At 53.2% G+C, this 26,630-nt stretch overlaps 1 protein-coding gene across 3 annotated transcripts in view; it reads left to right on the top strand.

Annotated features, from left to right (window-relative positions):
* Positions 1–1,700: 1,700 nt before the first annotated feature.
* ZBTB7C (zinc finger and BTB domain containing 7C) overlaps positions 1,701–26,630 on the top strand; it is a 169,764-nt gene continuing 144,834 nt past the window's right edge. Inside the window, exon 1 of one of the 3 annotated variants that reach the window (XM_074570395.1) lies at positions 1,701–1,853. The gene's annotated coding sequence lies outside the window, so the exon portion shown is untranslated. Of the gene's footprint in view, positions 1,854–2,586; positions 2,708–14,695; positions 14,777–26,630 lie in introns of those variants that run through there. The other 2 variants (XM_074570392.1, XM_074570393.1) reach the window with 2 other exon arrangements.

Below are 26,630 nucleotides of genomic sequence, written 5' to 3' on the forward strand. Positions count from 1 at the left end.
GCTGGAAAATAGCATACAAATATGCTGGAAATGTTCTAAATCCACATGGGAAGGACACCCCTCCAAATAGCTGATATTGAGGGTGAAGACTCAACTACTTAGAGTTTAAGCTGACAATGTTCTTCCATGACTCAGCATCATGCCGACTGTGCTCAGGGACCCGGTGGGAAAGCACGGAAGCCTGATGACGGGGTAGGCTGCCAGAGGAAATAAAAACAAACAAAAAAAAATAATTCAAAAATCCCAAATACCCAGAACAACAGCCTGCCAAAGGAAACAACCAACAAAAAAAACCCCCAACCCTGCTGTCAGGACCTCGATATTTCTTCCTTTGGAATACCAGTTTTGGGACCAAGTTGATTAAATGTATAAAGGAGGCTTCTTGCTATCTGAATTTCATGGAGTGAGCTGGATTTACGTGCATTCTTTGCCAGCTTTGTCTGCAACTGTTATTCCCTCACAGCCCAAGCCTTGCGAGGGTGAGGAGTGATAGGGGACCATCCCTCAGTTTTGTCAGGTCGGCTTCGGGGATGATGTCGGTAGAACAAAACATGGGGCAGGTGGCACCCTCAGCTCGTGACCCACAGGAACATGGAAAACGATACTTTCAGGAAGTTTGGGTTTTTTTTTTTTTCCTCAGAAGAAAAACTTTTAGTTTAAATCCCCTTACCCAGCGCACTGGGGAATGCAGGCGGACGGGGGCAATTAGGAAGGGGAAGGGGAGGGGAAGCCGTAAGACATTCCCCACTGCACCGTGTCTGTGAGTGGGACCTGGGGGTCTTGCAGCGGGACGACAGTGCTGGAGCAGCGCTGCCGCTCTATATTTTGTTTGGTTTTTTTTTTTTTTTTCCCCCATCTAAGGGTTTATTCAGCTGGAATCACCTAATAGTCCAGGACATGACTGCTCGCTTCGCTCTTTCTCCAGAGGGCACGGCATTTCGCCCCGCAAACCCTCCCAGCGGCCGAGAAGGCCGGTAACCGGCCCAGGGGGGCTGAAGGTGGGCACCGGGCAGCTCCCCCTTCCCAACGGCACCGGCTTCCCCCAGCTCTGCCCGCAGTTTGCCGTGCCAGGCCCCCATGCCAGCCGGCAACTCTGCTCCCTCAAGCACGGCCGCTGCGGGGCTGAGGGGATGGCGCCTCCACGGCCCTCCCGCGCCCCGCGGAGGCCGCCCCCACTCCTGTTGGTGGCCGTTACCCGCCTCAGAGAGCCCCGGAGGGCCGTGAGGGGACGGCGGTGGGTCGTGAGGGGAAGGCGGGTGGTCGCGAAGGGACGCTGGAGGACCGTGAGGGGAAAGCGTACGGAGGGGACGGCGGAAGGTCGCGAGGGGAAGGCGGGCGGCCGTGAGGGAACGGCGGAGAGCCATGAGGGGACAGTGGAGGGCTGCGAGGGAACGGCGGAGAGCCGTGAAGGGAAGGCGGGTGGGCGGGCGGCCGTAAAAGAACTGCAACCACCGCCGCCCCGTCCCTGAGGCGAATGGGCGCGGCCCCCCCCCCGCTCCCCCTGAGGCGCCCGCTGGCCCCGCCCCCGCCTCCCTCCCATTGGCTGATCCACCCGCCCGTCCGCCGCCGTGGCTTTGGACCTGTCAACCCCGCCGCGGGGAGGGGGGGGACGCACATTAGCCCCCCCCCCCCCCCCCGCCGGTCCCACGTGGCAGCGCCCGGCGCCCCGACGGGGCGGGCGGGACGGCGGGACGCCCCCTCACCCCCCCGCGGCCGGTGACACCCCCCCCCATCCCCCCAACGGCGGAGGATGGCGGGGGGGGGCAAGCCGAGGGGAGGGAGCGGGCTACCGACATCCGGGCCCTTCGCTCGCCGCCGCCAGCCGCGGGTCAGCGCCGCCGCCGGACGGGCAGGTGGGTTCGGCACCGGGCGGCGGGGGGGTGACCGGGGGGTCCCCCGCTGTCCCCAGCGCCCTCCTCCCGCCCCGCGGGGACGCTCCTGCGTGGGGCGGCGGCGGCTGCCTCCCCTCCCGCCCCCTCCATCCCTCCCTCCGCCGGACGGGGGGGACGGTGCCCGGGTCTCCCGGAGGGGCCGCGGCACCGGCGGGTCCCCGAGCTGCGGCAGCACCCTCACCCCCGCCTTCCAGGTCTGCCGTTTTCCCCTCCCTCCTTTTTACCGGGTAGTTGTTATTAATAATTTTTATTGTTTTTTTTTTTTTTTCCTTCAGCAATTAGTATTTTTTTTTATTTAATTATTATTTTTTTCCCCTACGGTGGCAAAAACTTTTGCCGGAGTTGCTGCCGCAGCCGGCGCGATGCCGAGCGCTGCCAAGCGCCCGCCGGCTTAAGAGGATCGGCTTTTACTTGTAATTAAGGACAGGACGCGGAGGAAAGGGCGGGGGGCGGTTGTGTGTGACCCCATCGCGGCCCCTCTGCCCCTCGGCAGGGACCCGGTGGCTCAGGGTCACCCCCCCTTCCCGCCCCCCCCCGCCTCCGGTGCTGGGGAGCCCTGGGTGGGTTTTTATCCCGGTTATTTACCCGGCTGCTGCCCGAGCGCGGTGGGAACTCGGAGGCGGGTTGTGGCTTTGGGTGGCACCTCGGGCGAGGCGTTGTCCCCGCTGGTGCTGACGGGCTTCACGCTGTGTCACCGTGTCACTTAGGTTTGCCTGGCGCAGGATCCCCCCCCCCCCACCCCGCACCTCCTCACCCCTCCCCGGATAACCTCTCGTCCTGCCTCCCCGGCGGCAGCACCGAGCTCGGGCGATGCGGTAAGTGCCGGCGTGGGAGCCGGGCTGGCTGCCCCCCGAGGGGGCTGCCCGGAGGAGGGGGACCTGGGGGGCTGCCGGTGTGTCCCCCGCTGCCCAAGGACCCCTGAGCCTGGGGGCGAGCATCCCTGGGATGGGATCAGCGTGGGGCGAGCGTCCCTGGGGCGGGTTCAGCGTGGTGTGAGCATCTCTGGGACGTGCTTAGCTCTGGTGTGGGGAGTGTGGGGCGAGCATCCCTGGGGCGGGTTCAGCCCCGGTGTGGGGCGAGCATCCCTGGGGCGGGCCCGGCCCCGGTGCGGGGAGTGTGGGGAGAGCATCGTTGGGAAGGGCTCAGCCACGGTGTGGGGAGTGTGGGGCGAGCATCCCTGGGGCAGGCTCAGCATGGGGCGATTATCCCTGGGATGGGCTCAGCCCCGGTGTGCGGAGTGTGGGGCGAGCATCCCTGGGATGGGCTCAGCCCCAGTGCGGGGAGCGTGGGATGAGCATCCCTGGGATGGGCTCAGCCCCAGTGCGGGGAGCGTGGGATGAGCATCCCTGGGATGGGCTCAGCCCCAGTGCGGGGACTGGGGGGCGAGCATCCCTCAGAGGTGCTCAGTGTAGGGGGGAGCATCCCTGAAATGTGCTTAGCCCCGGTGCGGGGAGCATGGGGTGAGCATCCCTCGGAGGTGCTCAGTGTGGGGCGAGCATCCCTTGGAGGTGCTCAGTGTGGGACGAGCATCCCAGGGATGATCTCAGCCCCGGCGTGGGGAGCGTGGGGCGAGCATCCCAACTGGCACGGCTGCCTTGCCACCTCCCGCACAGCTGGCAGGGGTCCTGGCATCCCCCAAACGTCCCCGCTGTCCCCCGTCCGCACACACCGTGCGGCAGGAGGGGGAGCTCGCACCGCGCCGGCTGAAGGGGACGGGGGGAACCCTGCAGGACAGGGGACAGGCCCGGCCTGTGCGGGGTCCCGGGAGCCCCCCTCTGCCCCGAGCAAGGGGAACCCCCTTCCTCTGAACTCCCGCTATTCCGTCAGCCCTCGCCGCGGCTCCGGCGCTGAATTTCCTCCTGCCCATATCGCGCTATTGATTGCTGAGCTGAACTTCCTCCCGAAATCATTAAACCTTAAAAAATTGATGGCACAATAGAGCCCTTTATTAGCCACATAACTTTTCTGGCTTTCTTCCTTTCTTCTTAATTTCTTTCTTTCTTTCTTTCTTTTATTTTTTTTTTTTTTTCTTTTAATCAACACAAAAGGGCAGAGCCTGAGCTCAGATTTGTGTCCTGTGTCGTCCCCCCCCCGCCCCTCCTCCTCCACCCCAGCCACCCATCAGCACAGCCGTGCCGGGCTATTTATTAGGAAAAACGGCAAAGAAGGAATCGATGTGTGCAGGTTTTTTCTTTTCTTTTTCATCACAGCCTCCTCTCTTTACAGCCTGCAGATAGGTCTATTTATTTCGGCTCTTATAAATAAAAATATTTGAATGGGGACAGTAATATTTTATTCCCTGTCATGCCCATCCTTCGGTCTAACGGCGGCTGAGTTCTTGCTCGATATTAACTTACCATTTTAGTAACAGTTGAGTTTTCCTGAAGGAAATCCCTCCGGGCTGGCCATTACCGTGTCATTGTATAACACAGCAGAAAGATGGATTACCTGGGTGGATCTCCTCCAGTGTGACTTCTCCAAGTGACAGACTTCAGCTAATTCATCCCCGCTCCCCTTGCAATCGTCGGGGTGGGTTTTGTAGATTCTAGGGAATATTTGCAGTATCCTTCGGCGTGCGGTTGTAAATACAGGCGCTGATTTTCCAGGTGGGACTGTTGGCAGCATCCCGCTTCCTGCAAAGCCCCGGCTCCTGGAGGCAAGTCAACCCCTTGCGAGTTGTCCTTTAGCGGAGAAATATGAAGTTTTTACTTTTTTGGGTTATTGCGAGAGGTTTTGAGATGTGTTTGATGGGTTTGGATAGAGGAGAAAGGAGGCAAAAAAAAAAAATAGTACATTTATATGTGTGGGTGTGTATGGGCGTAAAATAAATCGCACGATTTTGGAGCTGATATAACGTTTTGTTGAAGGATCCCCTTGGTGATCCTGTGCTGGAGTGAAAGTCACGTAGAGGGGACACTGCCTCGCTGCGTGGCCTTGGGCCAGTCATTTATCTTCTCTGCTGCAGTGTCGGTGTCTCCGGAGCCTGGCTGCCTGCGCTGCCCGCGTTTCCTGCTGTCCCTGTCTTAATGCTGTCCCTCTCCTCCCCACCATCCCTGGAGGTGTTGAAGGCCAGGTTGGCCGGGGCTTGGAGCAACCTGGGCTGGTGGGAGGTGTCCCTGCCCAGGGCAGGGGGTTGGAACTGGATGATCTTTAAGGTCCCTTCCAACCCAAACCATTCTATGATTCTATTTTAATTTTCATGTGGCTCTTGCACCCCCTTATTTTTAGGGTGTTGCATCAGGGTGCTAACCCTGGGGTGCAAAGCATCCCCCCCCCCCAAATGCTTCCTTTCTGGCCCAGGAGCAATAGGTGCATCCCTCTGTGCTCTCCGTTTTCCAGGGGAATCCATTGATTCTGGGTAATGCCGACTGCCCTGCATGCCCCCCGTTTGTCATCGCTACGGAATATTACATGCCGCTGCTGAAAACGATGAAGCTGTAAAACAAGACTAGCTCGGAGGGGTTTGTAGTTTGCAGATGACACCAAGCTGAGTGGTGCGGTTGACACACCTGGGGGACAGGATGCCATCCAGAGGGACCTGGACAAGCTCGAGAAGCGGGCCAATGTGAACCTCGTGAGGTTCAACAAGACCAAGTGCAGGGTCCTGCACCTGGGTTGGGGCAACCCCTGGAATCAGTACAGGTGGATCTAATACAACCCCCCTGCCCTGGGCAGGGACACCTCCCACCAGCCCAGGTTGCTCCAAGCCCCGGCCAACCTGGCCTCGAACCCCTCCAGGGATGGGGCAGCCACAGCTTCTCTGGGCAACCTGGGCCAGTGTCCCACCACCAGTAAAGAGTTTCTTCCTTAGATCTCATCTAAATCTCCCCTCTTCCAGTTTAAAACCGTTCCCCCTCGTCCTGTGGCTCCCCTCCCCGATCCAGAGTCCCTCCCCAGCTTTCCTGGAGCCCCTTGAGGGACTGGAAGGGGCTGGAAGGTCTCCCCGGAGCCTTCTCTTCTCCAGGCTGACCCCCCCAGCTCTCTCAGCCTGTCCTCCCAGCAGAGGGGCTCCAGCCCTCCCAGCATCTCCGGGGCCTCCTCTGGCCCCGCTCCAACAGCTCCGTGTCCTTCTGCTGTTGGTGGCCCCAGAGCTGGAGGCGACGCTGCAGGGGGGTCTCCCCAGAGCGGAGCGGAGGGGTAATTAAGCCTTATCAAAAAGTTCTGAGTTTGCCCAGACCGGGGCTTTGCAGTTACCAGAACCAGGTGCCTGAAGACTTATTTAGGCAGCTAAATCTCTGTGAAACCCTTCTCCTTCATCGCCCAGAGCATCCCTGCTGTCCCAGCCGCCCTCCCACCGCAGCAGCCCTCTCTCCTCGGCGGCGGGGACTCTCCGTTCTTTTCTGCCACGCTCCAGAAGCTTATACAATTTTTTTGGCGCTTTTCCCCGAAGTCATTATTCTGGGTAACATGGTTTGTTTGTTTATCCTTTTTGGTTTTAATCATACATTTATTTATTTTATTATTTTTTTTTTTTATTGTGTCTGAAAAGCTCCAGGGCTTCCTTTCCCCTCCCTGCTCCCAGATGGTCGCCTGTAAAAAAAATAAAAAAAAAGGAAATATTAGAATAAAAAAGGAAATAGTTCGGTTCTGCAAGGTATGAAGTTTGGCTTTTCCAGAGAGGATGTGGGAGAGAGAAAAGGAGGGGGAAAAAAAAGTGGCAGGTGTGTTTGGAGGGAAGGGTGTGCCCTGCCGTGTATTTTAAGCTCTGCTGGGTCCGTGCCACTCGTTTTACAGCGTTCGGGTGAAAAGGGATCCGGGTCTTGCTCTGCTTTTAATCTCACCGCGACCAGCTCGGTGAAACAACTCTCCTCGTTCTTCTGAATCCGTCTCATTTATTTAATTAGATTTTAGTCCTCCGTTGTCGTCGTTGGGAGGAGGTGCGTTGGCTTGTTTACCTAAGCTCGTTGGCCTGAAAGGGTTTGCATTTTTTCTTTTGGAGGAGGAGGAAGGAGCAGGCGGGTGGGGAACGGTGGAGCTTGCCAGGCTGCTGGTTTCCTCTCCAGTGGATCTCCAGGAGCAAAGGGAGTCGCTGTAAGAGCGGGGTTCAGAAGAAAGACTTCAAATGGGTGAGGTGACACTGCCTGTTCCTGGTGGCAAGGAGAACCAGGACCCAGCTCTGCCTCCAGTGCAGGTGGTGGTGCAATTCCCAAGGAGCAGGGCCAGGCTCTTGGCAGACCCCCATGGCTTGGAGGTCCAGCCCATGCTGGTGTCACCTTGGCTGCTGCGGCTCGCGGTGGCACCAACAACCCGTAGTGGTTGTCCACACGCGTGATCCTTCACGTAGTGTGACAAACATCTGGCATGGTTAGAGGAGGTGATCCAGGGCCTGGCCACAGATGTGGAGTTAGCCCACATTCTCATGGGTGCTGCTGGGCCACGTCAACCTGCTTTTGGACAACATGTTGGCTTCGTCAAGGTCAAGTGTGGTGCAGGTCTGCGCCTTGCCAGACCAGAGCTGGGATATTGCAAATCCACTCACCGCTTCTGCGTTGCTCACCAGCAGCAGAGCTTGCACGCCGCCTCGGGGCACTTATAGAGAAGAGGAGTGGTATGGGCTGATAGCATCTCATCCTGCCGGTCCATACAAATCAGTGCTGGAGCACGCGTTGGGCGTGCTTGTTGTTCCTAGAGGGAACAGGGTGGGTAGGGAGGCTGTCCCAGCAAGGACAGCTTTATCTGGGTCTGGCTTTGCAGAGGCGTGAGCTGATGGCCTTTAGTTGCTCTCGTTGTGGTCTAGGTGTTTTGGTGGGACTTGTGTCTCAATATGAAAGGTCTGTCTGAGGCTCCTTGTCCTACCTGAGACGGGGCTTCTGTGGTCCTCTTCTGGTTAAACGCTTAGACGGATGCTCTGTGGGTTGGGGTTCTCTTTTTGTTTGTTTTGCTGGGGTTTTTCTTGGGATTTGGGGACATCTTCTGGTGTTACCTCCATTCTCCGCCAATGGCAGCCATGGTGCTTCCTTTTCTCCTGTGTGGTCTGTAGAGCTGGTGCTGCCTCTTGCTGCTGCTGTCAGGCTGCATATTGATAGCACGGCCTCAGTCATGGTTGGCACCTGAATGAATTACTACAATACAAATAAATAAGGAAAAAAAAATAAGAGTATTTGCAAGAGCGACGGGTTGGAGATCTAACATTTATGCAGAGCCATTCATCAGAAATGACGCCCAAATGTTCTATAAACCCTCACAGGCACGTAAAACGCTGCTCCCAGGCTTCAAGGCAGCATCAACTGTTTAATAACAAAACTACACCACAGTTCAGGACCTGAAATGCAGAATTACTGCCTCCACTTGGAGCTGCAGGGAAAATTTGCGTCCAGAAATAGGATGAATCCTATTAGAAACTGGCCAGGGCATCTCCTATGAACGTGACGTGGGCATTTGATTTATAGAATCATAGAATGGTTCGGGTCAGAAGAGACCTTAAAGATCATCTAGTTCCAACCCCTCTGCCGTGGGCGTCTGCCAGTGGGCAAACCCAGCAGCTTTAAGGCTTATCTCAAAGTTGTCACCTCTGCCAGCCAAGCATTCCCAAGACGGACATGGGTCCTTTTGGGTGGTGGGGCGAATGATGCTCTAGAAAGTCGTAAGTAACCTTTTGGAGTACTGATTTGCCGAGAAAAGTGGTGTCTCCCATCCTGTTGTGGCTACTTCTTGCAGATTTTGGGTCTAATGCAGGCGAGATTCACCAGTCTGCAAGATGGCCTTTGGCCCTGTAGGACCTCTTGGTCTCTCTTCCTGGTGGAAGAAGCCTTTCCAACACTGGCTGAACCTTCCCATTGCATCATGTTTAACAACACGCAGCACAGGAGGAGGTTGGGAGGGAGGAGAAAAGTTTACTTCTTGCCCTCTATTTTCAGTTTAACCCCCAAATGATATTTTTATTTATTTATGGGCTCAGGCCTTCTCCTTTCTCCAGGCTTTGCCTAGCGTAAGACCTGAAGATTTGCATGCGTGATCAAATCTGATGGGACTAAACAAATCAGCATTAGCAAATGTATGGACCTCAAGCTAATTGGCAGGTGATGAACTCCATGACTGCAACGAAGACGAGCCCTTCTGTAGAGCATGTTGTACCTTGGCACAGAGACACGAGCAAGAAGCCACTGGCAACTTTTAAATATAAATCCCTTTAGGGGATTTATTTTTAGGTTGCCTGGCTTTGTGATGAACGCACGATCAAAGTAAAACCAAAAAAGGGTGGGCAGGAGCAGGGTGACCTCAGCTAGGTCAGCAGTGAGCTTGAGGTTAAAATCCAGAAGATTCACTAAAATTGGTGACCATTTGCAGCTTGAGAATTAAGTTCCAGAAGTTAATCACGGTGATGCAAAAGAAAACGTTTCAGGGTATTCATTGTCGCTGTTAAGCATCTTGATTGTCAATTAAATAGAGGAGAAGAGAAACATGACTGATGATAGTCACTGGAGTTGCTCAGCGGGGATTTGCAGGCAGCGTTGTTATTGCATTGCCGTCTGCCGGCAGCGCTCCGCCTGTCAGCCCTGCCTTTATAAATCGTCCTTTTTTGGATGTTTGCAGCTTGGAGTATCTTTTAGGGGCTGGAATTTGGTACCGGGGGGCCTTGGTCTTCTCTTTAACCCAAAGGCACCGGGCGTTGGTGCGGACCTGGTGTTGGCCGGTGCTGTCGATTCATTAAATTTATCCCTGAGACTCTGTTTAAAAGTATTTCTTTTTTTTTTTTTTTCCCCCAAGAAGACAAACACTTCTTGGCCAGCCTGTTGAGAAGCACGGAGACGCCATGTGAAATTGTAAGTGGGAAACAAGCAGCAGGGTTTCTTTAATGATGACCGTTTCCAATGATGAGGTTACAAACGAGCCCTTTGATAATGTGCAACTCATATGACGACACAGGAACGTACCGGGTTCAGGTCGTAAATTTAAAGTGGCCCACGCTAACGACAGGCGTCGCAAAGTAACCATCAAGCTGGAAATTAATTTAGGGTCAGTTTACAAATAATTGGTTTTATGATTCCCCTTCGAAATAGGAAAAAGAGGATCTTACCCTCATTTTTTTGTGATGTTGATGCAACTCGAGCGTCTCACTTCAGCAGCTTCATGTGTACGTGCACGGATGTACTCCTGCAGCACCGCCCGTGTTATTTTTTGATGCCTTTTTTAATGCCTTTTATTATGGACTGAGCTCACAACACTTCCAAGTGTGAGTGATTTTGTTCGCCTGGATAATCCATTGATTTTCAGGAGCAGACCCTCACCGGGGCTCTGCGTGCCGGGTTATTCTAAGCCCATTATCTTTATCGGGCTTTGAATTGTAAAGAAATGGCCGGCCATCCCTGTAAAATACCTGTTTGCTCTTGGTTTGAGCGTGCAATCCCAGCTGAAAGCGAGAGGTAGAAAAACTATCGCCTTAATACGCAGCGTCTAGGGAGAAGCAGGGAGGAGGAGGGTGGTATCTTCACAGCATCTTCACAGTGGCTTTGGAGGTCATCTTATTTACACCAACAGCTTCTTTAGAGAAACAAGTTGGAGCCTTTAGCAAAGCCCTGGAGCAAAGTGCCGTCAGCCCTGGCTGTGGATGGGCTGAGGGTGGTGGTGGCATCTCGGGGTTGGTGATGCTGAGCAGCCCTTCACACCGTAGCCCGTATCGGACCTGGACCGCTTCCCCAGGATGCGCTTGCTGCAGAGCTGGGGGTAAAAAAAGATGCGATGCTGGAGCTATTTGTCCCACGGTCAAGCTGAATTGCTGGATCGCTTGGATTTTTTGGGGGGGAGGAATAGAGGAAAAAGGCACTTTTGATTTTGAAACATGAGTAATTGGGGAAGATGCTGCTGTGCCAAGCACTGAGCTTCCCTTTCGGCATCCGTGGATGAGCGTGCCATTGGGGTGCTCCTCTTCTGGGAGGCTCAAAGGCAGGAAAAGGCATTAAAAAGAAAGAGAGAAATCAAACCCCCCTCCCCTCCTCCAAGAACAAACAGAAGAGGAAATGAAAGTCATCGTCCAGTCTTGAGTTTCCTCTGTTTTGGCAAGAGTTAACGCAGCGTCGGAGGGGAAATCTGCTGTGACTTTCCATTGTTGCTGCCTAGGGATGCAGGATAAAGGGGACTGAGGTGTGGGGGACGAGGGTGGGGGATCGGGGCACCGGTGGCAGGATTTTCGGGAGATAACGCTCCTCTTCACCCCACCCAACTTGGCATGGTGATGCCTTCCTTGGTGGCATGAGTATGGACATCCTCGCCTTCACAAATGGTCCTGCTGCATGAGCACCCTTCATGAGATGGACCTCGAGAGCGTGTTTTTGGGTGGAGGAGTGGCCGGTGGGTGCATGGGGGTTGACCACTGGCTGGTTCTGAACCTCCTCTCGCCCATCTCGCCCTGGTGGTCTCGGTGCTGCTGCAGTTTTGGCCCCGGTCCCTACTGTCTCTCGCCGGTGCCTCCCAGTTGCTTGGCAACCCCAGTGCTGTTAATGGGACTTAGTCATTCCCCGGTGCTCCTGTCCTCTCCTGTGCCTTCTCCTCCCTGCCGTTCTCTGCGGGAATAGGAAAATGCCACACAGCCACGGGGCTCTGGCATGGTCCAAGTCCCCTGCCATCTCCCGGGCTCCCCAAAGTGGGCTCACAGCTCACCAGGCTCTTCTCTCCGTGGTGAACTTCAGACCTCCGCAGTCATCGGAGGCGAAGAAGCTCTGCCTGGAAGAGTGGCTGCTTGTCCTTGGGGTCCGAAGCCCCAGGAGAGAACCTGGGGAAGGGCAAGGATCAGGGTCAAGTCCCCCGTCCTGCTCTCTGTTATCCTGAATCCGTGCAACCCACCTTGTCCTCCGGGAGGGGCTTCAAACCAGGCTTGTTGTGAGACTCTTTTCTTCGTTATTTCTTCCCTGATTGGACTCTGCCAGGTCGTGTCTAGAGGTGAAAAGGGAGTTTGAAGAAATGTGCTGCCTCCAAGTTGGTGGGCATGGCTGGGCCTTCCCTATACCCTCTCAAGTCCTTGGAGCACATGCACTGTGGATGAGGAATAAAGGAGTTTCCGTTGCGTCTTTTAACTGGATGTGCCAAACATTTTATAAGTTTCCAGACAGGCTGCTGGCATGCTTGCGTAGGGATGGGAGGGGTTCTCCATCATCTTTAGTTCAGGATTGGGTGTCTTCCTGAAAAACGTGCTTTAGCTCTAATGTCACATCTGAGTTTCATGAGGCTCCGCTCTTCGGATTCAGGTGAGGTTAGCTCATCTTAGAGATCCCTTGTAGGTAAAATCCCGTGAATTTACTGAAATCTGGGATCAGTGACTGTTTTTAGCCCATACTTCTGATGGAAACCCGTATGAGAGCTGGAACAGGTTGTTCAGAGAGGTGGGAGATGCCCCATCCCTGGAAACATTCCAGGCCAGGTTGGACGGGGCTCTGAGCAACCTGATCTAGTTGAAGATGTCCCTGGCCATGGCAGAGGGGTTGGACTAGATGGTCTTTCAAGGTCCCTTCCAACCCAAACCATTCGATGATTCTATGATGATCTGGAGGTTGGGAGCGGAACTTGGAGACAGCCCATCGGCTGGACCGCGTATCAAACCAGGACATCGCTCCATGATGAGTCCTGAATTTAGAAACCGCATGCATGCAAGAACGGAATCTAATTGGCCAATTGCATACTAATTCATAGCAATTACCCATGCAAATTAGCTGCATAATTTTGCATTCGTTGTGTGCAGGCATTTATGCATAGTGTTTCCTGCAAAACGTTGGGATGGTTTTGTGCCCGCTCTGGATCTGGATGGGGTCGTCCTGGGCTGGGTTGGTCATCCCGGTGGCAGGACAGGTCGAGGGTGTGACATGCTCAGGCATAAGAAGGAATCCATTTTCCCATGGGATTTCCAAAGCCGTGCGGTTCCTTACCCCTGGAAAACTCCTTCACCTTCAGCTCGGTTCTTTTGATGGTTTTGGGGGAGAGCAGACATGCAGGAGGGGCATCCCTGAAACTGTTCTCGGAGGTGCTGCTTCTTTTCTTTTTTCATTTAAAAAGAAATGAAATAACGAGCGAAGCGGCTCTTTTTTTTTTTTTTTTTTTTTTTTTCTTCTTCTCGTTCTTTAGAAAGCACTTAGACTTTTTAATCTCTGCCGAGTGTGTCATGGGCTGGAATCTGCATAGACCTGTGCCTGCTTCATTCCTGCCTGCTTTGCCTGTCTGAAGAAGTCGCTTTAGAGGCAGTTTGCTGCCTGCGCTATCCCAGAACCACCGTTATTGCTTCACGCTCCGCAGCCTGATCTGGGATGTAAATCTCAAGTCTCTTGCTTTGCCTTTCAATTCGCTGCATCCCGGAGCTTGTGCCTTGACAAGGGCTCTCCTACTGATCTCCAAAAACGTTCCCTTATCTCTGTCTGCATCTGTCTACTTCATAGCTCCGTGTGTTGATGGTGGGCAATGAAGATGGTTTGATATTCATCTAGCGCGCCCAGGATGCCACGAGGGTACGAACATCAGGGTTTTCTTCCGTAGGCAGTCCCAAATAAACACCAAGAATATTTTTAGCCACATGACACCGCCATCTATGAGGTATATGTTGCAGTTTGGTATATGTTTTATGTATATTACGGGTATACCTTGGTTGCTTGGTCATCTTTAGAGCCCTATCTATGGGGGCTTCAGGAGGAACGGGGAAGCAGATCATTTGCACCTCCTCTAAAATAATCTGAAAAATGGGGTGCTGTATGTAATACAGCCGCGGTTGTGATTTTTTTTAAGGTCATCTCTGTTGGAGCCCGCTATGCCTGGCAAGCGTAAAATAAAAACTAGGCCCGTTTTTTCCACGGCTGAAAATCCCCCGTGTTATTTTCAAACGTTGCAACAGTTTGTACTTTAAAGGCACCGTTTTCGTAGAGCTTAATATCGCCTCTCCCGTCTTTTAGAATTGCATAGTTTTGCAAGAGATAATTGCCTATTTGGGAGACAAAAAAGCTAATTTCGCCGAGGGCTCTATTCTTTTTCTTAGCAAAGTTGCTCCTTGTTGGGAAGCGTCTTGCAAGTCATGTGTGCTTGGATGAGTCTGGAGGGGAACGAATGGGTGGACGATGTGCAGGTGTGGCTCGTAAAAAAAAACAAAAACAAAAACAAACAAAAAAACAAACCACACACAAACCACTTATTTTTTTTCTGCTGCTTCGGATACCACTGCTGGACACCTTTCCCTTGGCTGCTCTGCCTCCTCTCCTGCTCCACCTTGAGCTCCTGGGGACGGGGACATCTTTGTGGTTTTTGGCAACCGCCGTGGTGGGTTCAGCAGGGGATGCGCACGCCCAAAATAGTTGCAGTTGCACTTCTCTTTCGGTCTTAAGCTATTTTCGTTAGTATTACGGGATGGTTTTATGTCTTTCCAAATATGCAAACCTTCAGACAGTGCAATCTGAAGCAAACGGCTCCACGCAGCCTTTCCATGCTTCCCCAGGGCTCCCCGCATCGTGTTGGCCCCAGGGCTGGTGGTGCCTTGGGTGGCTGAGGTGGCTAATGAGTGTCTGGTGAGTCAAGTCCCGGGGGACACCCAGGTGACTGAGGTGACCTGGAGGGCTAAATCTTCCCCCCTATGCTCAGGCATGTCCTCTCCTTCTTCCCTGTGTCGGGCATATCTCCACCACATTGGCCTTCTGCTATGGGGCTTCCCCAGAGTCCATCACCAGGATGATCCCCACCTGCCCATGGGCTCTCCTCCACCCTCCCCACAGCTGAAGCTCACCATCTAGTCACCTCCAGGTCAGATCCTTCAACAGCTGAGCAAGAAGAGGCTCTGCTGCAGGCATGGCAGGTTGGCCAGCCGACTGTGTCTATAGGTTATCAATAATAATTCATGAGGAGCATAAAGGAAGCAGTGTATCTCCATGGAACAGCTTTTCTCAGGTGGATGAAGGATGGATGCCGGTGGCAGGATTGTGGTAGGTGGCTTTGGTGTGCGGCTGTGTTTGGGAAGGGGGCTGTGGTGGTGCTTCTGCTTGTTGCTGTTTTCTGGAGGTGCGGTGGTCAGGTTTTGCTCTTCTTTGGAGGTGGAGCTGCTCAATATGAGTTTTCAGGGAGGGACAAAGGAAAAAGGAATTCTCTTTAATCCAGGCTGAGCACTGCAGAGCCCCATGGGGGTGGTTTGCAGCCCCTCTCGGGCAAGATCCATGTGAAAGTGGCAAATCTTCAGTCTTCCCTTTGGGGCTCACCTTGCTGAGGCAGTAAGTGAGGTGACTTTGTGCAGGCTGGTGTGACCTCACCTGAGACATCTGCCCCACTTCTCACCTTCTTCTGCCTCTAGTTTTGGTGTGCAGAAGGGCTGTAGCTCGCTGGGGCTGTCGGACCTGACAAAGGCACCAAAAGCAATCCCCAAAGCACGTGCTTGCTCCCAGCCCACCCTCCGCTTTGCTGGTGGAGATGGGGGCAGTGGTGGGATTGCACATTAACCCTGGAAAAAATGGATGGAATGAAAAAAAAAGCCTTATTCTGTATTTGAAAGAGGAAAGAAAGAAAGGGGAAGCTTTGGGTTTTAGCAGGTGCCCAGAGAAACTGGTACAGGGTGTCTTGCTCTCCTGCAGGCATCCTCTGTGACCGGGGGCAGGTTGCTCAGGTGTAGCATTGCTGGAGTTATCACGGCTCACGTGGACGTAGCCGAATTAGCTGGATTCCAGTTAACAGGGAGCTGCAGCCATGCGTAGCTGTGGGCTTCCTGAGGTTGCTGGGTGGCTCTGAGGGCTGGGGTCAGTGGGATGCAGGAGGAGCATTGGTGTCTGTAGAGGGAGAGCAGACCCTGAGGTGGGCTCAGTGCTGCTTTGGGCTGAAGGGATGCTGTGATGTTTGACACCAGCTGAAGATGGACGTGGTGGCTTGTGTGCCCCGTGCTTGGTAGGGCGTGCTCATGGTCTTGGGCAAAGCCCGGGAAGCAGTGATCGGTGTTGTCTTCTAGGTCTGGGCAGCTCTGCTCTGCCCCAGGAGGTCCCCGTGCATGGGTAGGGTGCCCTGTGCCTCCAGGGAAAACCAGCGCGCAGCTCTTCCTGCACCCTGGTGTCTTTTCTCCATCATAAGCTTTGAGTACCTGGACTGAGGTTGGACCAAGCCTTGGATGTGTTGGTGACTACATTTAAGCAGGAGATTTTTGAGCCGTGGTGTGATGAGTAGAAAGCCGGGGAGTCATCCTGGACTCAGCAGAAACCTTTTTTACCCTGTTCAGCCTAATTGTCCTCACTGTCCCTCCAGCTCCTCCATTAGTACAGAGGAACATCAGCTGGAGTTGCCTTCCTATCTGATATGGGTTCTTCTGCTGGCAAGTTGGCTTTAGGTTATCAGCTTTTTTTTGAAGTCCTCTTGAAGTCCCACCAGAGTGGATCTGTCCCACAATATTCACCCTTCCCTGACTCCTGTGCTACTCGGTCCATCTTTTGACTTAATCTTGCCTGAGGCCTTTTGAATTGCCCATGGGATGTAGGAGGAGAACTTGTGTCTATGGACAGTTGTTTAGTTGGGGTTCCTGTGGCATTTTCTTTTTAATAAGATGTACCGTCCGGCAGCAGTAGAAGTTTTTTTGGTTCCTTCTTGACCTTAATGTATAAGAAAATGGCATTTGTGCCTTGCTTGTTTTCATTACACCTGAAGAGAAGAGTGAAAGGTGGCTCAGACATGGAGGTAGTTTTGGGTGAGGAGTAAAGCATGAGTTCTGGTCCTCTTACAGGGGAGGACATGATGGATAAAATACTGAAACAATAGGAAAAAGAGAGATATGGGAAAAAATGTGTGATGCCATGGGGTGGGGCTTGAAAGAGTGGTTGGGCCTGTGGGAGATGGTTTGTGAGCTGCAGGTGAAGGATCTCACCTGGAGGTGGCTGGAGGATGAGCCTCAGCTGTGGGGAGGGAGGAGAGGAGCCTGTGGGTAGGAGGGGTGGGGGATCATCCTGGTGGTGGACTCTGGAGAAGCCCCCCAGCATGAGGCTGATGTGATGGAGTGCTGTCTGAGATGGGGGAGCAGGAGAGGACATCCCTGAGCGTGGGATGTGGCGAAGGTAAGAGTGAACCTCGTGGCATTGGAAAACACCATGTTTTTGAGCTTTTCTTTGAAACGATGAAGGTGAAAGGTTTTTACGACTTTATTTTTCGGGTGAGCGCAGCTGGGACTCTGCTGTAATTGCAGCCCTTTGGGAGCCAGGGGCGGGGCGGGGGGGGAACCACCAGCGTTGGCCACCACGGCCGGCGTGCTTGGTGGCACCTCGCGCAAGGGCAGCCTGGGCAGGGCTTGGAGGACGCTGCCGCCTTCTCCCTGCCCGCGGCGTTTCGCTGGCGGCTCGCTGCGAGGAGCAGCGGAGCGGAGCGTTCCCATGCCCTGGCTCTGCCGGCCGGCCGAACCCCGCGCCGGCTGGCTTCCTGGCCACGATTCCTCATTAAAAAGCAACAAGCGGGGAGAAACCTGGGGAGCGTAAAAGTACAAGCCTGATGCTAAAGCAAACCAGATGCCGCTCGGGCCGCGATGCCCCGTGGTCCGTAGGAGTGAGGATACGGGGGCGGCAGGGAGGGGAGAGGAGGGAGCAGCACAAGCCAGAATAATCCCTTTTTGTGTTTTGTTTTGTGGTTGTTTTTTTTTTTTTTTTTTCCTCTCTTCTGAAGCGTTTTGGTCTCGCCCCTGGACAAAAGCAGGATAGTGCGGTGTGTCATTTCCTCCCCCGGCAGCTATTCAGCGTGGCACGGTGTGGGCTCTGCCACCCCCTCCCCTGCCCTGGGCACAGATTGCTCCTTGTTCCAGTTGTCTGTACCACCCAGGGTTTCCTTTCCAAGTTTTCTCACACCCTTTTATAGCTGCGCGGAGGAAAGCTTTAAAGCCGTGCAACCAAGGAACCGAGTAGGCAGGAGGGATATCTTTCAAAACCAGGCGTGTTCCTCTGCCGAGCCGCGGCGATGGAGGTGGGCTGGGTGAGCTCTGGTGGTGCCCTGCCCGGAGAAGATCAGGTTCAGCCCTTAAATAAGCTCCTGTCTCGTAGCCAAGAGGGCAGCTGGTCGCGCACGCTGTGTATCGATGAGTCTTTTAAAAATGAGAGCAGCTGCATTTTTTTTCAGGTCCCGATCTGGGCGCGGAGGCAGAGCGGGAGGACAGGATCCCGAGCGGGATGGATCTGAGCTGGAGAGCACTGGTTGCCCCCTGGCTGGAAAGCTGGTTTGGTGAGGCGGCCCTGATGGTGAAAGCATCAAATCCGGTGGTGTCTCGTCCGTTTTGGGGACAGGGGAGAAATCCAGGTTTGCTGATGTGGCCGCGGAATCGGCGTGAGGCTGTCCTTTCTATTTTTCTTGAGCTGATCAGCAGCTCATTTCACCAAGGAACCATCCCATGGGCAGGACCTTCTGCCCTCACCAGTCTGCTTCGGTGGCGATCAAACGGGTGGCCTAGAGGCAAGCAGCCGTTCATTCCAACCCTTATTTAGCATGCGATAAAAGACGCCGTATACCTTGTCTTCCGGTCGATAAGCCGTATATTACACAGAAGCGGTGCACGAGTCGATGCCTTTGCGTCAAACGAAGGCTTCTCGCGGGCTCCTTTCCGCTGGAATCTCTCGGCCTGGATGCCGGATCGCCGCTCGAAGGATGGGGAGCAATACTGTTCAACAGTAATTGGTCACTGAATTATTTAGCTGCACAATCGCTGTAGCAGCAACGACCCCAGCGAACGCTTAACTTGCAATTGTCTCGGCTGGGAAACAAATACAGGGCGCTGCAAACTCCGTGGAGCCCGGAGGCAGGATAATTCTGTAGAAACTGTGCATTTTTTTTTAAAAAAAAAAAAAGCTTACAGTTATTTTGTCGATGATGGCCCTGTGCAGTGGAAAGTGTATGCTAATCTCTGATCGGCTGCTGCCTTTTAATGTGTGAGCTGAATTCTGCTGCTTTTCTAAGGAAAAGGTAACGTTAATCCGTTGCAGGTTCCCCAAATTAAAGGGCAGTGTCTTTCTGCACCTTCTGAATTCAGCAGCGGTCGCCGCAGATGCGGTTGAGCTGTAACTCATGCGCTCCTGACCTGGGGTCCCTGCAGGAGACGGGCTAATTGACAAAGCGGCCTAACTTGGCAAGCAGAAAAACCCCACCAAAACAGGCGCTTCGTCCCCCAAACCCGTGTTGCGGTGGCTTGAAGCTGGTTGAAGACCACCAGCTCTTTCCGCGCGCGGTTCAAGACCAGGCGTTGCGGTGACGACGCTCTTCCTGCTCTAGGGCAGAACCTCGCTACTCGTGGATTTTTCTCCCCGATTTTCAGCTTGGGAAGTTGAAAGCCCTCTGCCTTTCAGGCGCGTCTTGAAAACCCACCAGCCGAAAACCCGCTCTTGGTTATATTTGCCTCCAAATTGCTGGCAGGAGGCTTTGCGCGCTGATGGCTCTGAGTACCAACTCCGCCGCGAGTGCAGCCCGTCATTCAGGGGACTCCCAGTTCCTCGCCTGCCGAGCCGTTTCTCCTGCCCCTTTGGTGTCTGTGTGTGTAGGAGTATCTAAGAGCTCCCTGGTGACTCTTCAGGGTTTGCTTTGAATTGGCCTGCGATCTGCCGGCTTAAACGTTGTTCTCCCACGTAGGTGCCACCTGCGTTCTCAACGCGGCGCTCAGGGAAGGATGGCGTGACCCCGATTCCTCGTGTTAGACGTTCTTCTCTTTGAATGAAAAGCCCAAAGCTACGTTATTTTGCTCCTGGGGATGGAGGGCAAGCCGGGGGGGGGGGGGTGGGGAAGAAAAGGAGGTGCGGGCTGTTTGCAGGGTCGTGTTCGCAAGCCGCTTGTCCCAGCAGAGCCTGGTGTTTGCTGTGGGATGGGCTGTTCCTTCATCGCTTCGTTATTCGAGTTCGTATAGCACTGAGGAATCGGGAGGTTCCCCTAATTTAGGGATGGAGGTGGCCGTACGAGCAGCAGTGGGTCTCCATGAGCGTCCCCAGGGACCAGCAGCTGAAGCTTTCCCATCCCGCCGCGTAGACACGACCGCTGGTAGATGCTCTGATGACTTTTCCAATCGCGGTTTGATTATTGCTATAAATCCGTTATTGACTTGCCGCCGTGCCTGGCAGACCCAGCCCCGGAGCAGGGCTCTGCTTCGCTACGCGGGGCATAAATATTCTGCTGAAATGTCCCAAAGAGCTGATTTTTTTTCTACTGCCTTGCTCCTGTCCGGTCCCACGGCAGGAGGTTTGATGCTCACCAGCCTAGGTTTGCTTTTCCTTGTCTTCGCGCCATTCTGTTGGCGCCGTGTAAGCGGCAGCAGGATCCAACCCTGTGCTTCAGACCTTCCCATAGCTGCATCTCGGGGAAGATTAATCTTCCTAATGGAAGCCGGGCTTGTGACAGCTGTGACTTTCAAACCTTGGTCTGTCTCGATACCGAAGAAACCAGGGAGATCTGGAAGGCTCGTAACTTCCTGAGCGAGTGATGTGTAAAGCAAAATAGTTGTAATTAACTTCAAAGCATGAAATAGTCTGTCTTTCAAGCAAAAAAAAAAAAAAAAAAAAATTCCTCCCTAGGCTTGCGTTGAAAATGAATGGTTTTTCATGTCACGTTAGCCGTGCCTTATAAAAAACAAAAAAAAAAAGGTGTTTTTTTTTTTTTAAAATTCTGAATTGTAAGAGGTAACAGATAATGAAGTTCTCCCTTTCATAGTAACAGCGTGATTCTGTCACTGGGGCGAGCTGCTTGAAGCCTGCGTGTTTGGAAACAGGGTTTAAGTTGTGTAAATCAGTGTGCGGTCACTTAATTAAACACAATCAAGGCTTTGTGGGTCCCTGAAGACGAGCGGCGTCAAGTAAGGGCCGGGGCAGAGGGGGCAGCAGGGCTGATGCTGGTGCAGGGGATGGAGGTGGAGCCTTTTGCGTAGTTCCTACGTCTATATGGGACCCGCCTTGTAGCTGATAGAGGTGACCACGGTCCATAAGGATGGAGAACGTGAGGGGACCATAAGGAGGTTTAGACCTTGACTATCTCCCCATGTGGATTGTTTGGGGCTCTGCATGGACCCCATGCAAGCAACCCAAGCTTGAAGGATTTGGCCGTTGGTTTCTAAGCACCGTCCGGCAGCTCTGGTTTTGCTGCCCCATTGTCTCCTTCCTGCACGGAAATGCTGGGTGAGGAGTTTCTTCCGAAACAAACCCCGCGTTGGCAAGGCGGCCCCGTCTCCATTTCATGCACCCTTGCCTTCGGCTTGGGGCCTGAGCTTGCATCCCAGGAAAATAATACGTGTCCAGGAGGCCAAGACAAACAATGTCTGCCTGCTTTTTTTATGACCTCTTGTTGTTCCTCCCAGCCATCAACACTATTCCCTTAATAAAGGACGTTTTAATCTCCGTAGGGGACTTCCGTACTTCTCATGGGTAAAGCCAAGGCAGTTGGCAAAGGGAAGACGTGGAGAGACTGGGGGCTCCTGCTCTGTGCAGCTCTTTTCATGGCAATGTTTTGATTTAGATCGTTATTCCAGCTCAGAACTGAGGAGGATGAGCATGTTTTAAACTGAAAGAGGGGAGGTTTAGATGAGATATTGGGAAGAAATTCTTTACTGTGAGGGTGGTGAGGCAGTGGAACAGGTTGCCCAGAGAAGCTGTGGCTGCCCCATCCCTGGAGGGGTTGAAGGCCAGGTTGGACGGGGCTTGGAGCAACCTGGTCTGGTGGGAGGTGTCCCTGCCCAGGGCAGGGGGTTGGAACTAGATGATCTTTAAGGTCCCTTCCAACCCAGACCATTCTGTGATCCTTTGAGAAGGACTATTAGATTTTAGTGGGAAATGCAGGCACTGGATTTTGATGAGAGGCAAGATGCTACAGCTGATAGTCGTCTCCCCTGGGACTAACCCAGCGGCTGGTCTCAGCCTGGTGACTTCAAGCGCCGACGGTGGCCCCACCACCCCAGGGCCCTTTGAAAACCCTTCCAGGAACGTTGGGTAGGTGCAAATAACTCATCCCAACACTGGGGACAATGGCATCAATGCTCTACTTGAAGCCCCAACTCCTCGCATTGGATGCTGGTGTGGGTTGTCCGCTTTGGCCGGTGGAGTGAAGGGGAGAGCAAGATGCTCTGCTGCCTTCATGGTTTGAAGGAGAAGCTCAGAAACTTGTCCGCCATGCAGACTTAGAGGCAAAGAAGTGATTTGCTTAAGCCATGGGAATTTTTTTTGGAAACTGCCACAGGGGTTTTGAACCTCCAGGGCTTGCAGTTCCAAGTGTGACAATTAAAAGTTTGGGGTATTTAGTGAACTCTGCATAGCTGTTTCTCCTCTTTCATAGTTCCATCATACCTTCTAATTAATTCCCTTTAATTGCTTTTAATTTCCTTTCCTCCTTATTTCTCCGTCCGTATAACTAGTGCTGTCATCCTTTTAGTTTGCCTTTCATGTTGGAGACTCTCTGTTTGATTTCGTTTCACCCACGTTGTGTCTTGCAGCTATTTCATTCCTGGAAAGCTCCGTCTCCAGAGATAAAATCTAAGTGGATTCAGAGAACCTAAAAGGATCGCATGCTTCATGGCTTTCTCTTTAGTAATAGATAAACAGAGCGTAATAAAAGATCCGTCCTCCTTGGAAAAGGGCCATTTTCCATCACCTGTATTTTTGTGGTACCGTCATGCCATGGATGCTCTTAGTCACCGGTGACAAGATAAAGAGCCTCCTGGTATCTAACGCTGACGGGTGTCTGAGGCTGAAACGGGCTCTTAGGATGACACACTGTCTCGCTGTATTTTGATTTACTCAGCGCCGCCATCCTACCCAGCAGCCCCCCCCAAATTCCCACCGCTGGGACAGCCGGCAGCGGGGCTGGCACCGTGCTGTCAGCCGTAATCCGTGCCTGGACAGAGGGGACACGGGGAGGGTGGCAGATGGTTTTTGACCTGATGAGGATCTAGCCCGTTATTAAAATTTTGACATTTGTCTCCGATAGCTCTCGGTTTTAATGTGCGCTAAAGGGCATGGTGCATTTTGATTTGAGGTACTTTCCGGCCCGGTCAAAAATAAAACATAAAAGTAAGCAAAACCTCTGACAAATGCTCAGAAGAGTCCTAGACGCTTGGATCTGGCGCTTGGCGGGTGGCTGTCAGCAGAGCTCTGGGGAGCTTGGCCAATATACACCATCTGAAGAGCTGGCTGAGGGTAGGGGATCATATATTTGAGTTTTCTACACCATCTCCCTTCTTGAGTGGAATCGAGTTTGCTTTATCTGATCTAACCTCTTTTCCTGCTGCTCCTCCATTCCTAATGGTATTTAAATGCTGTATACTCCGTGCTTTCCGTGGTCCAAAGCCACCAGGCCTTCAGAACCTCCTTGGCAGTTTTCCTCCCATCTGCTGAAGGATTTATGTTTCCAGCGCTATCGTTTAATTGCCTCCAAGGACCGCAGGAGTAAGAGCGAGCAATGCTCCGAGTACAGAGCTACGTTTCTACGAGGCTGCGTTGGTGCCCAGCATCAGGCTGTCTATCAAAGGTGTTGGCTGGACAACGACCACTCAACAGAGCACGTCTTTGGAAGAAAAAATGACCAGCAGCACCTAATTCCATCTGGAATTGTCCCGGTTGTCTAATTTATATTGTAATGCTGGTAAAGCCCTGGAGGAGTTAAAGCTGGGATCACGAGGAATGTGGTCAGGAGTCAGCCGGGGACTTTGGTGGTGAGGAGACTCTTGGTGGGGAGCAAAAGGTAGTGCAGAGCACCAAAGGGCTGTCCTGGCTGCCGCGGGTTGAGGACATGCACCTACAGCAGGGTCGGGTTGTGGGCCAATATGGTGGAGAAATGTCTTTGGGCTAATCCAGGTGCCGGAAGGAAAGAAATAGCTAAATTTGGGTGGAAACCATGATTGTGGAAGGACCGGTGGAAGGAATGTGGTCCTGGGACTTCAAGGTGCCGAGAAGAGAGGTGCTAGAGACAAACACATGTTCTGCCACCAAAAAAGCTATCTCGTGCTACCTTGAAAGTTTAGTATGGATTATTATTATGCTACTACCAGTGTGAATAGTAGTAGTAGTAATAATTTAGCTTTGCAGGGTCCACAGCCAGTCCTCCCTGAGTCAGTTCTGGTGAGTGGCTGTCACGGTGAGGTGGTGCAGCAGGTGGATGGGAGATGTTCAGGGCTGGTCTGTGAGCTGCAGGGTCTGGTTGTGGAGATCTCAGCAGCTTTTAAGTCTCCCTTTTTATAGGGTGGCGTAGGGAGGTCTTAGTGAGCTGTCCCTCTCTGACAGGGGAGAAGATTTACAGCAAATACTGCTCTGTCCGGGTGGGACCAAGCTATGGCCAGGAGTTAGTGGCTGTCCCCACTGTCTAGGAGCCCAGGACCAAAGTGGCTCTTGGCCAGGCCGTCGCCAAGATGTAATATTTTGCAACAAGCTGATCCGAGGGCTCTGCACCTTTGCATTTGGGAGTGAATCATCCTGGCGAGAGCCGCGAGCGAGCGAGCCATCTCCGGAGGCACTGAGGTGGCATCACCGCAGGTTGCTGGCAGCCCCAGGCTGGGTGGCAGTCACGGGGGAGCCTTCTTGTCCCCGTACGGTCTGGGCACGTCTTCATGGCTGAAGCTGGGGCTGAGATCGGTGGGGCTGAGGGAGAGCAGCCCACTGCAGACTTGGCCCCTGGTCCTGAGAGCAGCCTCTTCTTTTTGGGACTCTGGGTAATCAGAGAATGGCTTGGGGTGGAAGGGGCCTCTCAAGGCCACCTAGTCCAACCTCCCGCCGTGAGCAGGGACATCTTCCACTAGACCAGGTTGCTCAGAGCCCCGTCCAACCTGGCCTGGAATGTTTCCAGGGATGGGGCATCTCCCACCTCTCTGGGCAACCTGGGCCAGTGTCTCACCACCCTCAACGTGAAGAATTTCTTCCTCGCGTCTAGTTTGAATCTGCTCGCTTTTGGTTTAAAACCATTACCCCTTTTCCTATCCCAGCAGGCCCTACTAAAAAGTCTGTCCCCATCTTTCTTCTAGGTCCCCTTTAAGTACCGGAAGGCCACAATAAGGTCTCCCCGGAGCCTTCTCTTCTCCAGGCTGAACCCCCCCAACTCTCTCGGCCTGTCCTCACCGCAGAGGTGTTCCATCCCCCTGATCGTTTTTGTGGCCTCCTCTGGCCCCGCTCCAACAGGTCCAAGCAGCACGACGATGGTGCGGTGGGGAAATGCCTGTCTCCCCTGTGGCTAACCTCTCCCTCCAAAAAGGCACCGCAAGAAAGTTTTGGGGAGCCGACCTTGGACTATCACCCATCCAAGAGCTTGGCGGACCCTCCATTGCCTCATGAGCGAGGCGGGGGGAGCTTTATTTCCTCGGTAGGAAGCCGGGTCAGCTTCTCGGCCGAGCATCCCTCTGCGCTGTGCTTCCGACTCTTCCCGCTCCCGTCTTAATAACTGTAAAGATCGGGGTTGCCAAGGTCTTCCCGTTGCTATAGTGAGATTAGATAGGGCAGAGCGCTGCATTCCCTCTGCCGAGGGGAGAAAACACTCCCATCCCTTCCCTGGGCTTCACCAGCGAGCTTTTTTTTTTTTTTTTTTTTTTCCCCCCCCCTCCACCAGCAGCTACTAATTGCACCTGAAAGACACGCTGCTTATTTCACCCGAATTAATATTTCATAGCCTTAAAAAAAAAAAAAAAAAAAAAATTTAATTATCAAGGCATTTTCTCCTGGAATCAACTTAAGAGACTCTCCGGCTGGAACGAGTTTATGGCGCTAACTGTGAAGTTAAAATATTTATCTTCATAAACACGTCGCTCGAGCCGTACTCTTCCTCGCGGGGTAATTAGCAAGAGGCACGTTAGTCCAATCGGCAGGTGCCTGGGAGACACAGATTTGCCTTTTGCTTCTGGGCGTGGTGAGGAGATGATTTATTAAACGAATTTGAGAGCTGCGAGTCTGGCCAGACCTCTGAGTCAAACCGCTGTAGGAAAAAAAAAAAAAAAACAAAAACCACCCGCCGGAGCGTTTGCCGGCAGAAGATGGGGCGCAGTCGTTTCGATACGGTCGATTCTTTGCTGATGCGGAGGTGTCCCCCCCCAAAACTCCCGAGGACGTACAGCAACTGACCCGGGGACCGTCGGATTGCGGGAGGTAGCTTTTATTTTCATTTTCTTGGCTCTTATTTTCCTTTTCTTAGTTTTTGTTTTAATTTTCCTGGCACGCCTGGGGACTTGGGTTGCCTTATATAAGAATTCAGGTGAGATTTCCCCGAATATAGGAGCGCACGCGGCTTGGGAGATGGCACGTTGTCCCTCCCCTCCGCCTCCTTTTTTTTGGGTTTAAAATGTTATTTTGGGGGCCGTAAAGTTTAACTCTCTATAGCCTGGTACCAAACGTGCCCCGAAGAGGGATCTGTGTGATCTGCTGTGTGTGTGTAGGGGGATGGGATGGAGGGTTTAGATAATGGTATATTTTTTTGGACTGGAGGCTGTATTTTGTGCGTGTTGGGTGCTGGTGGTACCCTGGGACGTGGAGCGGGGAGAAGGACACAGGTCTTCTGGAGAAGTTGCTGTGGGGTGCACTTCCCAAAGCTCATATCTTTGCTGGGGAACCAGAGATGGTTGTGTCTGTAAACCTCTCTGGTCTTGAGACCGGTGAGGAACATGTGAGGGAAGAGCTAGTGGTGGCCCCGTAGCCTAGGAGAAGGTCCTTAGCTGGTGGTAGTGGCAGCCTGGTGAAGATTATTCAAGCTGAAAGTCTGTCGATGGGGTTTTTTTGGTTTTGTTTTTTGTTTTTTTTGTTTTGTTTTTCTCTCTGAAATCCCCTTCTACTCCTTGGGGCCCCATCAGTCGTTTATGTAAACCAGACAAGCAACCACACACGATCCGACCGAGCTCGT

Source organism: Larus michahellis, chromosome Z (genome assembly GCF_964199755.1).
Source record: "Larus michahellis chromosome Z, bLarMic1.1, whole genome shotgun sequence".
Classification (NCBI taxonomy): domain Eukaryota; kingdom Metazoa; phylum Chordata; class Aves; order Charadriiformes; family Laridae; genus Larus; species Larus michahellis.